The following is a 19,775-nucleotide window of genomic DNA, read 5'->3' as shown; positions in this document are numbered from 1 at the left end:
CCAATAACTAACTTTTGAAAAAATTAAGGTCTTGTATAATTTCTAAATAGTTTTACAGTCTGCAATCCATGATGCATGGGACAATACTTATAAAAGGTTCAGAGCTTTAAGAAATTTAGCTTTAAATGCCTTTAAGTGTGGAACCCATGTCAACCCACAATCGAAAATTAATCATAAAAATTTAGCTTCCCCTACACATGGGATCCGATGACCTTTCATGTATACATCTGGTTCTGGATGTATACCTGGGATACAACAGGAATGGAAAAAAGAGGTTTTGCTTGTTGTAAACTTAAACATATTCATATCAACCCGGTGAATAATTGTTATCAATTACGAGTTGTAGTTTTCTCTCAACCATTGCCATTTTAGCTCCAGCAAATGATATGGAGACATAATTCACAAAGTGTTGAGAGAATAAATTGGGGAATGAGAGAGTATATCATAATTGCTAGTGCGAATAAAGTTACACTCAGCACACTATCCTGGGGAATCCTTCATCCTGAATTTTCATCTCAGATAGAGTTTCCCCCACTCTCACTTGGAAAACTGTATGTGTATGAATAATTTGGAGTCCTCAGGCATCCTGACATCAAAGGTCATTGATGCCAATATCGTGTATTATAAATAAAGATCAAACGAATATAAAATTAAAACCAGAAAAGTAAATATGATATGAAAGTTGAATAGTATTAAGAAGACCTGCTTCTGATATAAATTTAAAAATACCACTAGCAGTGTACGTCACATCATGTCCAAGCACCTTGGCAAGGATGAACCTGCCATCCTAACATCAAGCCTCAAATAGATATTTATATCTTTCAGTTCTATAAGTGGGGCATTTAGTCAACAAATGTCTCACTGTCAAGGGTATCAAACAATCTTCATCATGTGGTTGGTGTTGGCCGGCCCTCAGAAACTCGTGTGTAATCCGAGTGTGACGAATGCGGAGACGACAAATAGTCTCACATATTAGGGGCATCCCATCATACCTTCAAGGGGAGATAACAATTGCAAATTTTCTCATCTTAATTTCGGTTAAACTATCCCAATGCTGTTGCCATTTGTTGTAATATAATTCTTAATTGCTGGTAAAAAAATATTAAAGGGAATGGGAGATCTTCTTGGTAACAACTCGGTTGCAGCACTCTTTGCCACTGAATCTGCCTCTACATTTCCACACACACCTACGTGTGCCGGAACCCAGCAAAATCGAACTGTTATACATTTAGGCCAATAATTAAAAGCCACTCTAATATCTTTAAAACTGAAGAGGTTACTAGAATTAAAACCTTCTAAAGCGTGAAGGACAATTCTTGAATCACTATAAATGGTAAAATTGCCCTCCTCTTTTCACACTATTTTTTCTACAGCTGTTATTATGCCATATAATTCCGCAGTAAATATGGAAGATATTAGAGGAAGTGCCCCTCTACAGTTAAAAGAACTACGCCACAATCGGATTTGGATCCATGGGTATATATAAAAGTTCATTCCCTACGTTCTTCAAAAAGGTTCCATACAATGAGACCTAGCTTCTATTTCAGTCATATTTTTTAGCACCAATAAAATATTTACAAAAAGTTATCTCTCGTACTTTCCACGGAGGGGTTAATGATATCTTAAAAGGAGGCACATTACCTCTAATTATATCAAGACTGTTTAATAATTGTTTCACTCGAACCCCATAAGGTTGAGGAGATTCCGGGTGCAACTCAAAGTATGATGAGTTCCTTACAAGGCTTGCAGTTTGAAAGGCTAAAAAGTTAGGGAGTCTTTGTAACCTACACAAATACCGAATAATTGAAGACATTCAGTAATGGTCTAGAGGTAACTCTCCAACATCAACAAGGAGACATGGGATAGGTGAGGTTCTAAACGCTGCTGTGGACAATATAATACCAGCATGATGAATTGAATCTAATCCCTTTAATTAACTTGGGGTGGCTGGGGAGGGTATTTCACACCCATAACTAATTTTGGAAAAAAATTAAGGCCTTGTATAATTTTAAAATAGTTTTACTGTCTGCACTCCATGATGTATGGGACAATACTTTTAAGAGATTCAAGGCCTCAAAACATTTAGCTTTTAATGCCTTGTGTGCAACCAATGCCAACCTACAACCAAAAATCAATCCTAAAAATTCAGCTTCCCCTACACATGGGATCCATTAACCTTTGATGTATATATCCAGGTCTGGATGTACTCCGCAGATACGTAAGAAATGTACAATAGTAGTTTTGCTTGTTGAAAACTTAAACACATTCATATCAGCCCACTGAATAATTTTGTCTATTGCATGTTGTAATTTTCTCTCAACCATTGCCATTCTAGCTCCAACAAATTGTATGGAGAGATCATCCACAAATAATGTTGAGAGAATATCCCAGGGAATGATTGAGGATATCCCATTAATTGTTAGTGCAAACAGGGTTACACTCAGTACACTACCCTGAGGAACTACTCCTTCCTGACATTTACTCTCTGATAGTTTCCCCCACTCTCACTTCAAAAACTCTATGTGAAAGAAATGATTGGATAAATAATGGTAGCTCTCCTCTTAATCCCTATTCATGAAAGTTTTTAAGTATACCATATCACCATGTAGTATTATATGCCTTTTCAAGGTCAAACAAAGACTCTCATGGTGCTATTTGGAAGCAATCGCTTCACAAATACAGAACTCAAGTAGTATCAACACATCAGTCGTTGAGTGCATTTTTCTGAATCCACACTGAATAGGTGATAAAATCCCCTTCTATTCAAGGTACCACATTAGTCTTGCATTGACCCTCTTCGCCATGATTTTACATGAACAAGATGTCAATGCAATATGTCAATAGTTTGCTGCTAAAAACTTGACCTTACCGAGTTTTAAAAAAGCTAAAATAATGGCTATTTCCTAAACACTTGGATAACATTGATCATGCCATATTCTATTAATAATGCTTAAAATAAATAACTTTGCATTAAAAGGTACATAATTAATCATTGCATATGGAATTCCATCGGGTCCAGGGGCTGTATTATTACAATTAGCAAGTGCGGAATCAAATTCTCTTTCAGTAAAAGGAGAATTATACGACTCTTCCCTTTCTGTTGCAAAATCTAAAAAAAACTTTTCTTCAATGCTCCCATACTGGTGACCAGGACCTGCTACACACTTGCATGAGGCATTTGAAAAATTATTAGCCAGGACATTACTAACATCATTTGCTTCAGTCACATACTGACTGTTCACCTTCAACACTGGTGGTGGGTTTGGGGCAAATTGGCCAGCAATCTTTTTTTATTTTCCTCCATACAGCAGATGATGGTGTTCTGCTGTTAATGGAGGGAAAAAAAGACTCAAGACTGGCAACTAGCTTCTTCCATTTCACGACAGAACTGTGCTCTACATTTCTTATATATTATCAAGTTCTCTTCTGTATGATGCCTAGGCAATTAAGTCAAAGATTTCTAGTGGCTCTCTGCAAGGCAGTTAGTTTTGCGGACCACCAGGGGACTGGTTGTCGTTTGAACAACCCTGTGGTTTTTGGAATTGAATTAACTCCTGCTGTATGTAAAGTTCCATTCAGTAAGTCTATGGCACCATCCATACTTTCTAATTGTTCTGCACTCCCTTATATTTCACTTAGTTCCCGAAATTTATTCCAGTCCGCCTTGTCAAGGTTCCATCGTGGGGATCTCGGCAAAGGTGGACCATTGTTCGTATTTATAATAATTGGAACATGATCACTTGTATGCTAATCATCTAACATTTTCCAATCAGAATCAAGAAGGCAGTTAGCACTTGCAACTGAAAGGTCAGTGCATGATAGGGTACCTGTCTGAACATGAAAGTGTAAGGGCTCTCCTGTATTAAGGAGTCCCACATCTTCATTTTCAACAATTGAAGAAATAATATTGCCCCTTGTGTTTGCTAGAACATCGCCCCATAAAGGATGTCTACCGTTCATATCTCCCAGTAAGAGAAAAGGTTGAGGGAGTTGTTAAATCACTTCTAATAAATTATCATACGAGATGTTGTCATTTGGGGGCAAGTAAAGGGAATAAATCCTGTTTTTTCTTCCTATATCAATCTATACAACCTTTACCTGCAGAGGTGTACCAATAGACAAAGATAATTGGGGAACATCTTCACGAACATATATGAGACTTCGGGCATGGCTCCCTACTTGTTGATCATATGGTGTCCTGTAGCTGATATATTCACGAGGACAAGATGTATTATCATCAAGTTTGCTCTCCTATAGACATAATTATTGGGGAGTGCTCATGAATGAGGAGCTTAAGTTCTTCATATTTAGCCCTCAGACCTTCACAGTTCCACTGAAAAATTGAGAAAATAAGTTTACTTTAAGGAAGATTCCTTAGAAGTCTTCCTACCTGAGATTTTTTAATTGATAGGAGTCTCTGATAATCTTTTTGGAAAAGTAGGTCTTCCTAAGCTTGGTTTAAGGTTTTTCTTAACAGCCTGCTCATGTATTTGTCGAGGGGGATACTGCAACTCAACATTAATCTTTTCTATACAGTATTCAAATTTTTTGGAAGTTCATCATCTTTTTCAGAACAAATATCAAACTTAATTGCTATGGGAATTTTTGTATTTCTTGTTGGAGGGGAGAGGGATGGTGGTCTAACTCTTTTTTGACTGAAAGATGGAGAGCTATCAGGATTATGTACCTCCATCAAGACCTGTAAATCCACTAGCTCTCTAGCATAAGATTTCTCCCCTAGATCTGGCAATGATGCTGCCCAAGATGAGAGCTTTGGGCTGTTCACCCGTAGTATGGCTGTATGGCAGACCTAGTGGATGGAGGAGGTGTTTCTTTTCACGAGAGGCACCCAATCTAAATTATGAGGCTTGGTAGTACACTTGGGTGGTTTGATTGATTGATTTAAAGTTTTCAGGCATCCTGACATCTAAGGTCATTGATGCCGATATCATTCAGTTTATATATAAAAAAAATAAAATAACTCAATTAAAACCACAAAAGTTTCATGACATTATAAAAGTTAAATAGTTTTCAGATGACCTGCTTCTGAAATAAATCTAAAAATGCCACTTGCATGGTAGGACACATCATGTCCACGAATCTTGGCAATGATGAACCTGCCACCCTCACCTCGAGCCTCAAACAAATATCTATTCCTTAAGTTATTATAATTGGGGCATTCAGTCAAAAAATGCCCCACTGTTAGATGTACTAAACAGTCGTCACAATACCGTTGGTGTTGGCCCTTCAGCAGAAACTCGTGTGTCAACCAAGTGTGACCAATACGGAGAAGACAAAGAGAAGTCTCACATTTTCGGGGCTTCATGCTATACCTCCAAGGAGATATGACATTTGTTACTTCTCTCATTTAATTGCCATGTAGACTATCCCAATGATGTTGCCATTTATTGTAATGCAATTTATTAATGTTAAGTAGGATATCATTACACAAAATGGGATACCTTCTTGGCAGCCACTCGGATGCAGCATTCTTCACCAATGAATCTGCCTTCTCATTCCCACACACACCTACATGTGCTGGAACCCAACAAAATCAAACTGTTATACCTCTCAATTCCATAATAATAAGACATGCTAAAATCTTAAAAACTAGAGGGTTACTAGAATTAAAAACTTCTAAAGCTTGAATGACACTCCTTGCATCACTAAAAATAGTAAAATTAACCTTTTCCAACACTATTTTCTCAACAGCGGTTAGTATGCCATACAGTTCGCCAGTAAATATTGAAGCTGTTAGAGGAAGTGCACCTCTACAATTAAAACCATTACTATGTACTCCAAATCCAATGCCAGAATCAGATTTGGAGCCATCAGTATTTATAAAAGTCGATCCCCTATGTCCAACAACATGTTCCATAAAAAGAGACCTGGATTCTAAGTCAGTCAAATTCTTCTTAACTCCAATAAAATATTTACAAAAAGATACCTCAGGTAATTTCCATGGAGGCATTGATGATGCCTTAAATGGAAGAACCATAACTCTAATTATATCAAGACTGTTTAATAATTGTTTCACTCGAAAGCCATAAGGTTGAGAAGATTTTGGGTGCAACTCAAACTATGTTGAGTGCCTTACAAGGCTTGCAGTCTCAAAGGCTAAAAAACTAGGGAGTCTTTGCAATCTAAACCAATATCGAAACCCATGTAAGCCTACAATCAAATATCAAACCTAAAAATTTAGTTTCACTTAAACATGGTATCCATTGACCTTTAATGTATATATCCGGGTCTGGATGTACTCCCCGGATACGATAAAAATGGACAATAGTAGTTTTACTTTTCAAGAGCTTGAATCCATTCATATCGGCCCCCTGAATAATTTTGTCAATAGAGAGTTGTATTTTTCTCTCAACCATTTCCACTCTAGCTCCAGCAAATGATATTGAGAGATAATCCACAAATAATGTTGAGAGAACATGCCGGGGAATGACTGAGGATATCCCGTTAATTGCTATTGCAAACAGGGTTACACTAAGCACACTCCCCTGAGGAACTCCTTCTTCCTGACACTTACTCTCTGATAGTTTCTCCCCACTCTCACTTGAAAAACTCTATGCGAAAGAAATGACTGATTAAATAGTAGTAGTTCTCCTTTTAATCTTAATTCATGAATTGTTTCAAGTATACCATATTTCCATGAGGTATCATATGCCTTTTCAAGGTTCAAAAAAAAAAAAAATTGTCCCATGGTGCTGTTTGGAAGCAAAGGCTTCACAAATAGATGACTCAAATCGTATCAACATATCAGTTGTTGAGTGTATTTTTCTGAATCCACATTGAATCGTTGATAAAATACCCTTCTTTTCAAGATACTACATCAACCTTGCATTGACCATCTTCTCCATGATTTTACATAAACAAGATGTCAATGCAATAGGCCAATAGTTTGCTGCTAAAAACTTGTCTTTACCAGGTTTTAAAAAGGCTAAAATAATGGCTAGTTCCCAAACACTTGGGTGACTATTATCACGCCATATTCTATTAATAATGCTTAAAATAAATGACTTTGTATTGAAATGTACATGTTTAACCATTGCATATGAAATTCCATCGGGTCCAAGGGCTGTATCGTTACAAGTAGCGAGTGCGGAATCAAGTTATCTTTCAGTAGAAGGAGAATTATACAATTCTTCCCATACTGTTGCAAAATTTAAAATTTTCTTTTCTTTAATGCTCCTGTACTGGTGACCAGGAGCTGCTACACTCTTGCACGATACATTTGAAAAATGGTCAGCCAGAGCATTGCTAACTTCATTTCCTTCAGTCACATACTGACCATTCACTTTCAACAATGGTGGTGGGTTTGGACTAAATTTACCTGCAAGCTTTTTTATTTTCCTCCATACAGAATATGGTGGTGTTCTATAATTAAAGGAGGAAACAAAAGCTACCCAAGGTTGGCGTCTAGCTTCTTTTATGGCACGACAGAACTGTGCTCTACACTTTCTGTATATTATCAAATTTTCATCCATACGGCATCTACACAATCTAGTCAGAGATTTTCTGGAGGCTCTGTGCAAGGCTGTTAATTCTGAAGACCGTCACGGGACTAGTCGTCTTTTGAATAGTCCTGTGGTTTTGGGAATTGAATTGATTCCTGATGTATGGCGAGTTCCATTCAGTAGGTCTATGGCATCATCAATACTTTCAAACTGTTCTGCACTCTCCTCAATTTCACTTAGCTCACAAAATTTAAATTTAACCTAATCTGCCTTGTCAAGATTCAATCGTGGCGATCTTTGTAAAGGCGGACCCTTGTTGGTGTTTATAATGATTGGTGCATGATCTCTATTATGCCAATCATCTAATGTCCTCATATCAAAATCAAAAATGCAGTTAGAGCTTGCAATTGAAAGGTCATTGCATGACAAGGTACCTGTCTGAACATGGAAGTGTGTGGGCTCTCCTGTATTAAGGAATCGCACATCCTCATTCTCCACAATGGATGGTATAATATTGCCCCTTGTGTTTGCCAAAACATCACCCCATAAAGGATGTCTACCATTCATATCTCCCAGTAAGAAAAAAGGTTGAGGGAGATGTTGATTGATTGATTGATTGAAAGTTTTCTGGAATCCTGACATCTAAGGTCATTGACACCGATAGCATTCATCATATATAATAAAAATAAAAGATAACTCAATTAAAACCATAAAAGTTAAGGAGTCATTATAATAGTTAAATAGTTTTCAGAAGACCTGCTTCTGAAATAAATCTGAAAATGCCGCTCGCATACTACGACAATTCATGTACAAGAATCTTGGCAAGGATGAACCTGCCACCCTCACCTCGAGCATTAAACAGATATCTATTTCTTAAGTTATTATAATTAGGGCATTCGGTCAACAAATGCCTCACAATTAAAGGTACTAAAGAGTCCTCGCAATACGGTTGGTGTTGGCCCTTCAGCAGAAACTCGTGTGTCAACCATGTGTGACCAATACGGAGACGACAAAGAGTCGTCTCCCATTTTCGGGGTATCATGTTATACCTCCAAGGTGATATGATATTTGTTACTTCTCTCATTTTATTACCATCTAGACTATCCCAGTGCTGTTACCATTTATTACAAACCAATTTCTTGATGGAAGGTAGGAAGTCATTACAGGGAATGGGATACCTTCTTGGTAGTAACTCGGACCCCGCATTCTTCGCCAGTAAATCTACCTTCTCATTCCCAGACACACCTATATGTGCTGGAACCCAACAAAATCAAACTGTCATACCTCTCCGTCCAATAATAAATAACCATTCTAAAATCTTCAGAACTAGAGGGTTACTAGAACTAAAAACTTCTAAAGCTTGAACAACACTCCTTGCATCACTAAAAATTGTAATATTACCCTCCTTTTTTTCAAAGCTATTTTCTCAACAGGGGTTAGTATGCCATATAGTTCGGCAGTAAATATGGAAGCTGTTAGAGGAAGTGCACCTCTACCATTAAAATCATTACTATGGACTCCAAATCCAACACCAGCATCAGATTTGGAGCCATCAGTATATATAAAAGTCGATCCCTTATGCTCTGCAACATGTTCCATAAAAAGAGACCTGGATTCTAAATCAGTCATATTCTTCCTAACTCCAATGAAGTATTTACATAAAAATACATCAGGTAATTCCATGGAGGCGTTTATGATACCTTGAATGGAAGCACCTTAATTTTAATTATATCCATATTGTTTAATAATTGTTTCACCCGAAAACCAAAAGGTTGGGGAGATTTTGGGTGCAACTCAAAGTATCTTGAGTGACTTAAAAGGCTTGCAGTCTAAAAGGCTAAAGAATTAGGGAGTCTTTGCAATCTAAACCAATACCGAATAATAGAGGATATTCGTTAAAGGTCTAGAGGCAACTCCCCAGCATCAACAAGAACACTTGTGATAGGTGAGGTTCTAAATGCTCCTGTGGACAATCTAATACCAGCATTATGTATAGAATCTAGTATTTTTAACCGGAGAATATTTCACATCCATAACTAATTTTGGAAAAAATCAAGGCATTGTACAATTTTAAAATAGTATTGCGGTCTGCCCACCATGATATATGGGGCAATACTTTTAAACGATTTAGAGCCACAAGACAATTAGCTTTTAATGTTTTTAAGTGAGAAACCCATGTCAGCCTACAATCAAATATCAACCCTAAAAATTTAACTTCACTTGCACATAGGATCCATTGACCTTTGATGTATATATCCGGGTCTGGATGTACTCCCCGGATTTGACAGAAATAGACAATTCTAGTTCTACATGTCGAGAACTTAAATCTATTCATATCGGCCCACTGGACAATTCTATCAATAAAGAGTTGTATTTTTCTCTCAACCATTGCCATTCCAGCTCCAGCAAATGATATGGAGAGATCATCCCCCAAATAATGTTGCGAGAACATCCGGGGAATGACTAGGGATATTCCATTAATTTCTAGCACACTACCCTGAGGAACTCCTTCTTCCTGGCATTTACTCTCTGATAGAGTTTCCCCAACTCTCACTTTGAAAACTCTATGTGAAAGAAATGACTGAATAAATAGTGGTAGCTCTCCTCTTAATCCAAACTAATGGATTCTTTTAAGTATACCATAACTCCATGTGGTATCATATGCCTTTTCAAGATAAAAAAAGACTGTCACATGGTGCTGTTTGGAAGCAAACGCTTCACAAATGGAGGACTCAAGTCGTATCAGCACATCAGTCGGTGGGTACATTTTTCTGAACCAACATTGAATGGTTGATAAAATACCCTTCTTTTCAAGGTACCACATCAGTCTTACATTGACCATCTTCTCCATGATTTTGCACAAACAAGATGTCAATGCAAATGGCCTATAATTTGCAGCTAAAAACTTGTCCTTACCGGGTTTTGAAAAGGCTAAAATAATGGCTAGTTCCCAAACACTTGGATAATTATGATAATGCCATATTCTATTAAAAATGCTTAAATTAAATAACTTTGTATTAAGAGGTATATGTTTAATCATTGCATATGGAATTCCATCGGGTCCAAAGGCTGTATAGTTACACGTAGCAAGTGCAGAATCAAATCTTCTTTCAGTAAAATGAGAATTGTATGACTCTTGCTTTATTGTTGCGAAATTCAAAACTTTCTTTTCTTCCATGCTCCTATACTGGTAACCAGGAGCTGCTTCATACTTGCACGATACATTTTAAAAATGGTCAGCCAAGGCATTGCTAACTTCGGTTGCTCCAGTCATATACTGGCCATTTACCTTTAACACGGGTGGTGGGTTTGGGGTGAATTTGCCTACTATCTTTTTAACTTTCCTCCACACAGATGATGACAGTGTTTTAATGAAGGAAACAAATGACATCCAAGACTGGCGCCTAGTTCTTTCATGGCACAATGGAACTGTTCTCTACATTTCTTGTATATGACTAAATTCTCCTCAGTACAGCGCATGTGCAATCGAGTTAAAGACTTTCTTGTGGCTCTGTGCAGGGCAGTTAGTTCTGATGACCTCCAGGGGACTGGTTGTCGTCTGAATATCCCTGTTGTTTTGGGAATGGAATTCACTCCTGCTGTGTGAAGAGTTCCAATAAGTAAGTCTATGGCATCATCAACGCTTTCAAACTGTTCTGCATTTCCTTCAATTTCACTTAACCCCCGAAATCTATCCCAGTCCGCCTTATCAAGATTCCATCGAGGCGATCTCTGTAAATGTGGACCATTGTTGGAATTTATAATGATTGGTGCATGATTACTAGTATGCCAATCATCTAATGTTCTCCTATTAAAATCGAGAACACAGTTAGAGCTTGCAACTGATAGGTCAATGCTGGACAATGTACCTGTCTGAACATGAAAATGTGTGGGCTCTCTTGTATTAAGGAGTGCGACATCTTCATTCCCCAAATTTGATGATATATTACCCCTTGCATTTGCCAAAACATCACCCCATAAAGGATGTCTACTATTAAGATCTCCTAGTAAGAGAAAGGATTGTGGGAGTTGTTTAATCACCTATACTATATTATCATATGAGATGTTATCATTTGGAGGCAAGTAAAGAGAACAGATTGTGTATTTTCTCCCTATATCCACTGCCGGCAGAGGGGTACAGATAGACAAAGGTATTTGGGGAACATCTCAATGAACGTATATAAGACTTCCCCCATGGCTCCCTGCTCGTTAATCATATGGTGTCTTATAGATAACATACTCTCGAGGACGAGGAGTATTAGCATCGAGTTTGCTTCCTTGTAGACATTCAGTTATAAGTGAGTGCTCGCGAATGAGAGGCTTGAGTTGTTCATATTTCGCCCTTAAATGCTGGCAATTCCATTGCAAAATGGAGAAAGAAACTATGGTTTAATTTTTGGAAGACACCTTAGATGAAGTCTTCCCATTGGCATTATTAGATCTAACAATATTTACCGGTGGTATCTCCAGAGAGGTTCTTGATATAGTGGGTTTTGTGTTCCTCTTTTTCTTTGTGTTTTTTTTTTTATCTAACTGTTCAGGAGGATGGTGGACCTCAACTTGAATTTCTGATTGGTTCAATTTACCTTCTAGTTGATCGGAATCATCAGCAGACAAGATATCATATTTATTTGAAGTCGTGACTTTAATATTTCTAATGGTAGGAGGCGAGAGAGAGATGGAGGTCTCTCTCTTTTTCAATTAAAAGGTTGTGATCTGTCAGGTTTTTGCACCTTCCCCACTACAGGTTCACCAGATAAAATTGTTTCATGTGGAACCTCCATCAGATCAGGCAAGGACACGGCCTGAGAGAGGTTTCTACTATTGTTTAGAATCGGAGTAGTTGGCTTTTGAATCACTTTTGGGTCCTTAAGTATCTGTTTTGATTTTTCTACAATTTCTGGATATAGATTTTTGATGGGACTTTCAACCTCTTTAACTACTTTCATTTGTTTCTTTATCTTAGAAGTAGAGATATAATTTTCGTCTGTGTGGTTTGGGAAGTTTTTCTTTAGAACCATTTAAAAAGGTTGCCCTGGTCTTATCTGCTTTTCAAGAGCTCTTTAACGAGCCTCTTTAAAAGTAACCCTTTCCATGGTCCTAATGGCCTGAATTTCTTTTTCAAAAATAAACTTAACAGCTTTTAAATGTAGCTGGGTGTGCTTCCCCACAATATATGCAATTTGGGTTTTCTATGCATACTCCATGACTACTTTTTCCACAGTTGACACAAACAGCTAGAACTGTTTAGTTTTTCCTTACATTTGTGGCTTAAATGGCCATACATTTGGCAATGATAACATCGCAATGGTGAAGGGATATATGGTTTTACCTTCAAAAGATAACCAACCAGCTATTAGAACATTTGGTAATCTGCATTATTCAAATGTTATAGCCAAAGTAGCAAGAGGAATACGTTGTTCTCCAACACACTTTCTCATTCTGACTACTTTTACTACTCCTCGACTTTTCAGTTCATCCTCAATTACTTTTTCCTCTATATCCAGCAATTCTGGAGCATATATCACACCTCTACTCTGGTTGAAAGTAGGGTGCGAAACGCATTTTACACTATGACCATCCAATGTTGTAAGTGTTTTTAACCTTTCACCTTGTAATGGGGATATTGTCTCTATCAAGAGACTTCCATTTGAGAGAGATATTGAATGACCTCTACTAAATCATCATATAAAATATTATCATTTGGAGGTAAGTATAGAGAGCATATTGTATATTTTCTCCCTATGTCAATTTGTACAACCACTGCCTGCAGGGGTGTACGAATAGACATAGGTATTTGGGGAACATCTCGACAATTGATTGATTGATTGATTGAAAGTTTTCTGGCATCCTGACATTTAAAGTCATTGACACCGATAGCATTTATTATATATGAAAAATAAGAGAGAATTCAATTAAAACCATGAAAGTTAAGATGTCATTATAATAGTTGAATAATTTTCAGAAGACCTGCTTCTGAAATAAATCTAAAAATCTCGCTCGCATAGTAGGACACATCATGTCCAAGAATCTTGGCAAGGATGAACCTGCCATCCTCACCTCGAGCCTCAAACAGATATCTTTTTCTTAAGTTATTACAATTAGGGCATTCGGTCAACAAATGCCTCACTGTTAGGGGTACTGAACAGTCCTCACAATACGGTTGGTGTTGGCCCTTCAGCAGAAACTCATGTGTCAACCAAGTGTGACCAATACGGAGACGATAAAGAGTCGTCTCCCATTTTCGGGGTGTCATGTTATACCTCCAAGGTGATATGACATTTGTTACTTCCCTCATTTTATTGCCATACGTCAGATAGGAAATGTGCGTTCTCCACTATTGGCACAATGAGAGTATACTTCACAGATGGTCCACTCCATACCCTACCAGAAGGATAGCATCAAAACAAATATACAGGCACAGGTGTAAGCTGAACCCGCCTGTTAGGACCGAGACCATGAAAATATGGAATAATCCTCCCCATATCTGTAATGATGGGCTTCTGGCCAAAAGCCAAGAGTCCTACCCCAAGCATTGGATCCCCCTGGATTCCGAAGACCCAACACTTGAGAATAGTTTTGCCAAAAAGGTCCAAACCATCTTCGGGATGGCTGAGATCATCCAATACTCCCACATATAGCTTTGAAGGCAAATACCTCCTAACTGCGACACCACCTCCAATTCATCTAAGCAGGCAGCTGTGGCTATAATAGATGTGGAAACATCAAAGCAAAAAAAAAAATATATATACATATATATATATATATATATATATATATATATATATACAGTAGGGTCCCGAATTATGTGAGAATTTGGTCGATCAATGACCTCGTATAAATGGAAAATCGCATATTTTGAAACACACATCTACCAGAAATAATTCCATTAGGGCCATGGCAACCAGCAACTTGCCTATTCAAACGTGTTTACTACCCATACATCAAACATTTGTTTTACTTTAGAGTTTAGATAACTTGAAAAAGGTTAAAATTATAACCAGGATAGGTGTGAATGCCGTATATTTCGTTATAACAAGACCTAAATACGGAGAAATTTTAATAAGTTTTTCCTATCTATTGTATAAGAAAACTGGTGAATAGCAAAACCATCACAGTATAGACTAGCTTTTGTTGTATCATTGAAAATCCTAAGCTATCAAAATAGAGGAGATTTTATATCATACGTTTCCTAAACACGCCAAAAAGCACAATAAAAAATGACGACCATTGATTTGTTTATGTTTACCTCAGATCATAAGAAGAAACGAACGCATTTACTGTACACATCTGTGTATAGGTTAGCTTTTGTATGATGATTTTGTTATTACCAATGTTGTTCTACTTGATTTTTCTTAGAACTTCGAAATAAATGAAATAATGTTTTCCTTTATGACGCCGCCTGAAATGGAAACCTTCACTGTACACTCCATCTTCGTTCATAATAAACAAACGAATGTATTAAACACACATGATCATAGTGATAACTAGTGATATTACAAACATTTTGTAAACATTGTTATTATAAATATTTTACTTACCGTATCCATATAAATTCCTAAATTCGTAGCAAAGCTGGAAAAAGTTTTTTTCCTATGCATTTAATCAACAATAGCAAACTGCCGCTAATGACAGAATGATAATTTACTAAAATTCTAAACTGTTACGAAAGATAATTGTCCTTTCCATATCCAAAATACTTTTCCTAACTTCAGTTATAAGTCAACTTGTACCCACCTCAATTATGGAACCATATGGAAAAAGGTAAAAAGAAGAAGAAAGTCCTATGCCGGTTTTTAAAGTCATCGAACAATTAGGTTACCGCTATAACGTTTGATGTGACAGAGATGGTGCTAGATTGGAGAAGTAAGGAAAATTGAATCATGATTGATTTTTAATATAACTGAAACTTTGTGAAGCAACAAAGATTTCATTTGTTAGCGAGATTGAGAGAGGTAAGAGATGAGGGGTAGCGGAAGGTATCCTAGAGAGAGAGAGAGAGAGAGAGAGAGAGAGAGAGAGAGAGATTTAAATGTACTAAACAATAAATATGATAGGTTATAAGACATTGGTGCTTATGTAATATTAACTGTATAGATGGTTTGAATAAGTTAAGAAGTGGTATAAACAATTCTTTGTTACTGTTTTCTGTGTGTGTGTCCATGGTGCGTGCCATGGTATAAACAATTCTTTGTTACTGTTTTCTGTGTGTGTGTCCATGGTGCGTGCCATCGAACAAGGGTTAGTTAGAGTAATGATTGTTTGTAATGGGAAAGACTGCTGGTATAATTAAGGTTGTTTGTTTACGTTTTTAGCTAGGTTAGTGGTGATGAATGTCTTGGGTTGTGATCAAATGCCGAGTTTTTGTTTCTTGTACTACCTGATGCGAAGAATTGATCGCCACAACTAATAATAGTCTTGTTAATTTCATTATTAAACTCAGGTTGTCATATGTGAACTAATATTATATTTATTACAGAGAAAGAGAGAGAGAGAGAGAGAGAGAGAGAGAGAGAGAGAGAGAGAGAGAGAGAGAGAGAGAGAGAGAGAGAGAGAGAGAGAGAGGAGAGAGAGATTTGATACCAGAAAACCTCAAATCTCTCTCTCTCTCTCTCTCTCTCTCTCTCTCTCTCTCTCTCTCTCTCTCTCTCTCTCTCTCTCTCTCTGTAAGAAATAAAATTTTAGCTCACATATGGTAACCTGAGTTCAATAATGAAATCAACAAGACTATTGATAGTTTCCCACAGGGAAAAATAAAACTTTTTTTGGGCTCAAGCCATGTCGTCCTGATGGAAGTTCCTTAAAGTAGCTTCCTAAGGGATATATGTACTACAATGATATTCCCAGAGAATTTTACCTTTAGGTATCCAGAATTCTAACTCCTGGCGCGAATATCCTTAAATTTTCTCCCAAGGATATCGCATAATATCAGAGGACGATCCTTAAATTTTCTCTCAAGGATATCGCATAATATCAGAGGCCGTATTCTTGACACGTCACATAGCAATCTGCACCCATAATAGCGTTTACGCTTCGAGGGGGGTGTGGCAGAATAGAAAAGGAGCCGTATCAATGTTACCCCCGTTTTCGTACTACTATTGAGTATGACAACAGCGCCATCTCCAAGATGGCAGACATTCCTTATTTTGTAGCGATTTCGCTCGGTGGTGTTCCCTGTTGATCTAACTTTTTCGATCGTTTTGCAGGGATTATAATTATGCTTTCTCCATCTTCTTCCGCCTCTGGAAAGTTGAGTATCAGGTCTTTACAATGAGTATATTTTAGCTCCTGTTTCACAGTGAAATTAGAGTAATTTATTGTGCCTAGGAGCTAGGCCTGTTACTGGAGGCGCCATGGGCAACGTCGTTCGTTAGGCATGTGTTATTTAGTTAGTAGAACGACTTTCCAGTTTTAAATAACATTAATTAAATAATTATGTAAGCTATTTAGGCAAATTATACTTGTAAAGATATTTATAATGTGCATACTGTAATTTCCTTTTCCATGTCGATCGTATAGTTAGAGTTTCGGTGAGTTAGGTAACCGAGATCTCGATTCGCCTAGGTAACCTAACCTAGGCGTTTTATTATACGTTCAGACATTTCCGCGGTTACCCTCATGTATTGTTTTTTCAATTCAAGTGGATATTGATATCTTCTAGAATTATATGAAACATTACACGTCTCCATGGAGATTTAAGGGTAATCTCTCCTTCCCTCTGAGCGTAGCTTCAGGCTACAACCCTAGTGGGTCGTGCCCTAAATTTTATTCAGGCATGACTAGCCTAGGGTTTTTCTGTCTCTTCCCTTAACTGCAGGTTTTGGGATTCAGTCGGAATCTGAGTATTTAGCCTTGTGTCAGCGACCTGCCAGCGGGGTGAATGGGTTGTAGGATACCATCATTCCCCTGCCGGCTAGGGTGCCGACATAGGAGGCTAGCCCTCCCTAGCCACACTTGAAGTGGTGGTAGGATACCATCTTCTCCTTGCGGTCTAGAAGACTAGCCCTGTGCTCGCAACCCCCTAGGCTGAAGAATATTATTCTTCTTTTGGCTAGGATGGCAGTGGCACTGGAACTCTGTTTCTCCTTTGTTGAGAGGAGGCGGCTATGCCGCCGTCCCCTTAACTGTATTGGCAATCTCTAGGTTGGAGAACCGAGTCTCTCCTGTCACCTAGGATACCGCCGATACTGAAACAGAGTTTCTTTAAGGAGTGGTAGGACTGACAACTTTGCCAGCTCCTTCCACACCCCATACAGGACCCTGTTCCCTCCCCCTCTGTCCACTTTGTAATGGCCGAGCCATTGTCTTTCACTGAGCCGGCGTCCTGCAACCTTACCGTTGCCGGTGGGTTGCCGAGGCCATCCAGACTCCCTCTCTACGGCCGTTGTCCAGCTGCCGGTAGCTATGTTAGCTGCAGGCAGCCATGACAACTGCCGGCGGCCATGTTGAATGTCGGTGACCATGTGTCTTTCAACTGCCGGCGGCCATGACGGCTTCCGGCGGCAATGCATACTGCCGGTAGCCATATCATCTGTCTGCAACTATGGTCTCTGCCGGTGGCTGGCGACTGCCGGCAGCCATGATGGCTGTGAGTGGGAAGTCCCTTCTGTCCCCAAGGTTCTTCAGTTCTCCCTTGGACTGCTAGCCACAGGTTCTGTTGCCGGAGTACCGCCGGCCTTGTCAGATAGGTGCTGACTCAAGATGGCAGCACACCGACTGTACTGGTACTGCCGGTAGCTAGCCTGCCGGCAGTGTATCGGCGGCACCTTGCCAGCAATAGTACTGTAGCTGCATGGAAGCCTGAATGGTACATTCTCCCCTTCCATTTGAACCTTCTTTCGGGAGAAAGGCAGTAAAATTAAGACTTTTTCATCCCTAATTACTGTATACATACACAGTAAGGAGTAGCCTTTACTCCATACTATTTCTCTCTCTTTTAGCTAGCATGCTGGATATGCCGGCAAGATCTAGCTATGCCGGCGACATGCCGGCTGAACTAGAGTATATGCTATACAGGTAGCCAGTATATCAGCAGTCTAGAATATACTGCAGATAGAAAACTACTATATATATATACTAGTAGTTATTTCCAATATATCTTGGGTATCCCTACACAGGTATTTGCTGAGCCCCAATCCCATATTGAATGAATATAATTTCTTAAATATTCTGATTAGATATCAGTTTTTGGATTACCCTACAATATTAAATATTTTCAAGGCCGGGGTGTTACACTCCTAACCCTTAAAGGGTTATATATATATATATATATATATATATATATATATATATATATATATATATATATATATAATATATATATATAATATATATATATATATATATATATATATATATATATATATAATATATATATATATATATATATATATATATGCGTAAAAATCACAGGAAAACGTGATGCTCAGATGCAGAAGAACCACAGGGAAAATGAAAATACGAAATATACGCTTAAGTACTGACTAGTTTCGTGATACTTCTTCAGAGGACTGATTTATTGAGAGGTTTCTTTACATTTTATAGGGAAAGCAAACGTACGAACATACATATCGAGATTTAGAGAACAATGACACTCCTTACCAGCTACCTGGGCTTGGGTCAGGTGTTAAGTGGGCGGAGTCCCCAAGCTCATTAAACACCTGCCAAAAAGGGGTCATTTCTAGTGGCGGGTAAATTCTTGTTTTTTTTTTTTTTTCACTTTCAGTACAGTTTATTTATATGAAAACACGGTAGCCTTATCTATATAAATACATAAATAAAACATACACATACATACAAATATATATATATATATACATATAGATACACATACATATACATATATACATATATACACATACATATATGTACACATACATATATATATAAACATACATACATATTCATACATAAAAATGCATATATACATTTATATACACACAACATTAATATCATAAACATATAATCATGTATATATCAATACTTATATCTAGCATAACACTATATAGTGCCAATATTGGCACAATATAGTGTTATGCTAGATATAAGTATTGATATATACATGATTATATGTTTATGATATTAATGTTGTATGTATATAAATGTATATATGCATATGTATGTATGTATATGTATGTATGTGTATATATATATATGTATGTGTATATATATGTATGTGTATATATATGTATGTGTGTATATATGTATATATGTATGTGTATCTGTATGTATATATATATTGTATGTCTGTGTATGTTTTGCTTATGTAATTATATAGATAAGGCTACCGTGTTTTCATATAAATAAACTGTA

General features: G+C 37.6%; 1 protein-coding gene across 10 annotated transcripts in view; it reads right to left on the bottom strand.

The window, feature by feature from the left end:
- The window catches only part of Tango10 (transport and golgi organization 10), a 1,007,732-nt gene that overhangs the window by 579,792 nt on the left and 408,165 nt on the right, over window positions 1–19,775 (bottom strand). The gene's annotated exons all lie outside the window — the stretch shown is intronic.

The sequence above is a fragment of the Palaemon carinicauda genome, chromosome 5 (genome assembly GCF_036898095.1).
Source record: "Palaemon carinicauda isolate YSFRI2023 chromosome 5, ASM3689809v2, whole genome shotgun sequence".
In the NCBI taxonomy this organism is placed as follows: Eukaryota; Metazoa; Arthropoda; class Malacostraca; order Decapoda; family Palaemonidae; genus Palaemon; species Palaemon carinicauda.
This window is presented reverse-complemented; position numbering and strand designations above follow the sequence as displayed.